Genomic DNA, 2,422 nt, shown 5'->3' on the forward strand with positions numbered 1-2,422 from the left:
CTGACCCTGGTCACACCCTGAGCCCTGACCCTGGTCACCCCCTGAGCCCTGACCCTGGTCACAGACTGAGCGCTGACCCTGCTCACACCCTGAGCCCTGACCCTGGTCACACTCAGCCCTGAGCCTGGTCACACTCTGAGCCCTGACCCTCTTCACACCCTGACCCTGGTCACACCCTGAGCCCTGACCCTGGTCACCCCCTGAGCCCTGACCCTGGTCACAGACTGAGCGCTGACCCTGCTCACACCCTGAGCCCTGACCCTGGTCACACTCAGCCCTGAGCCTGGTCACACTCTGAGCCCTGACCCTCTTCACACCCTGACCCTGGTCACACCCTGAGCCCTGACCCTGGTCACCCCCTGAGCCCTGACCCTGGTCACAGACTGAGCGCTGACCCTGCTCACACCCTGAGCCCTGACCCTGGTCACACTCAGCCCTGAGCCTGGTCACACTCTGAGCCCTGACCCTGGTCACACTCTGAGCCCTGAGCCTGGTCACACTCAGCCCTGAGCCTGGTTACACTCTGGGCCTGACCCTGGTCACACCCTGAGCCCTGACCCTGGTCACAGACTGAGCGCTGACCCTGGTCACAGACTGAGCGCTGACCCTGCTCACACCCTGAGCCCTGACCCTGGTCACACGCTGAGCCCTGACCCTGGTCACACGCTGAGCCCTGACCCTGGTCACACTCTGAGCCCTGACCCTGGTCACACGCTGAGCCCTGACCCTGGTCACACTCTGAGCCCTGACCCTGGTCACACGCTGAGCCCTGACCCTGGTCACACTCTGAGCCCTGACCCTGGTCACACGCTGAGCCCTGACCCTGGTCACACTCTGAGCTGAGCCTGGTCACACTCTGAGCCCTGACCCTCTTCACACCCTGACCCTGGTCACACCCTGAGCCCTGACCTCACCCACAGCCCTCTGGCACAGGGTTGGCTGCGGGGAGGCCTGGGGAGGCGACGCAGGGGCGGTGGTGGGGACCCTGCTCCTGTCTCCAGCGGAGAGCAGAGCCCACACTGACACGCTCGCGGTGACTCACGCGGCTCCTCCTCACTTTATTTTTATCCCCATCAAGCCCTGTAAATACAGCGACGATCACCAAACAGTCAGTACGCCCGGTGCCTCCCCCGGCGCTGGCCATGGTCACCGGGAGAGGCTGTGAGCAGCACCCACACGGCCAGGGGCCCAGGCCAGAGGGGCAGCGCCACTGGGGGGGTGGCAGATCCCCGCCCAGACCCCACTCCCACATGGGGACAGACCCCTCCCCCTCCCCCTTTCTTCTCGGTGAGGGTGCAAATTACAGTGTGTTTCCTTCACTGGCGCCTCTGGACTTGTTCTCCGGCTGAGAAATGCTGGGAGCCGGGCGGAGGCTGCGTGTGGTCTCCCCACCCCCGAGCCCATGTCCAGATCACCTGTGGGTGGGTGGGTGACAGGAGATAATGGCTCCCTGGCGGTCAGTGGTGTGGGGTGGGGCGATGCCTTCGTGCTTCTTTCACTGCGGAGGAACCGAGGCCCTCAGGGTCACACAGCGAGGAGGAGGAAGAGCCGTTGCCAACCTGGACAGATGCCCCTTCTCCGGGAAGGCTTTTCAACATCTGGAATAACATTCTGCGCCCCCAGGCCCAGCACTTCGCAGACGTCGGAAGACAAGGCTGTTGAATGAACAAGTGACAGTGAACAGGAGGTCAGAGGTGGCCCGGAGGGGGAGGGGGGCACCGTGCCGGCAGCAGGTCTGGGTGGCCGTGTGGGACGGACAGACGCTGCTCCTTGGGGACGGAGGACGAGCCGCCTGCCATTTCCCAGGACGGTGGCAGACTCCTTCCCTGGGATGCCATGAGCGAGGACAGCACCACGCGCTCCTGTCCTCTGTAGGGCCTGGTCTCGAGGGGCTGGGGGCCAGACCCCAGGGTGTGCGCAGCCTGTGCCAGCCCCTTCCAGCACGCACCCCCTCCTGACACACCCCTGCGCGGCGATGAGCCCGGGCCACCCTCCCTCACAGCCCTTACCAGGCGTGGCAGGGCGGCCTGTCAGATCCCCCGCGAAGCCCTGGAGAGCAGCCCCGAACATGGCCTCGCTGGTCAACATCACACAGCAACACGGGCCAGGCTACCTGGGGAACCTGTGAAAAATCAGCCCGACTCAGTCCTCACCGCTCCTGCGGCCACACTGTGTGCAAGGCACCCCACTGACCCTGGGTGGGGGGCAAACACACAGGCTGCCCCTGGGAGCCCGTGGCCAGTGGGCAGCACCCACACCTGCAGGGGCTATGCCGGATGCGCCCAGCGCCCTACTCCCGGGTGGGAGAAAGCAGGGCCTCGTTTCCTGGCCTGTGAGTCCGCAGGGCACGGGTCCAGGGTGCCCGAGGCTGCCGGCTCAGCCCTGGGGACACGGATCCCGCGTCTATGTTCTGCGTCTGCCC

At 65.6% G+C, this 2,422-nt stretch overlaps 1 long non-coding RNA gene across 1 annotated transcript in view; it reads right to left on the reverse strand.

Moving 5' to 3' along the window:
- Positions 1-1,052: 1,052 nt before the first annotated feature.
- The window catches only part of LOC107182493, a 1,808-nt gene continuing 438 nt past the window's right edge, over positions 1,053-2,422 (reverse strand). The window contains exons 2-3 of the long non-coding RNA XR_001513207.1: positions 2,010-2,122; positions 1,053-1,655 (exon numbers count right to left, since the gene is read on the reverse strand). This is a non-coding gene — a long non-coding RNA (uncharacterized LOC107182493). The remainder of the gene's footprint in view (positions 1,656-2,009; positions 2,123-2,422) is intronic.

Source organism: Myotis davidii, unplaced genomic scaffold (assembly GCF_000327345.1).
Source record: "Myotis davidii unplaced genomic scaffold, ASM32734v1 scaffold1717, whole genome shotgun sequence".
Classification (NCBI taxonomy): domain Eukaryota; kingdom Metazoa; phylum Chordata; class Mammalia; order Chiroptera; family Vespertilionidae; genus Myotis; species Myotis davidii.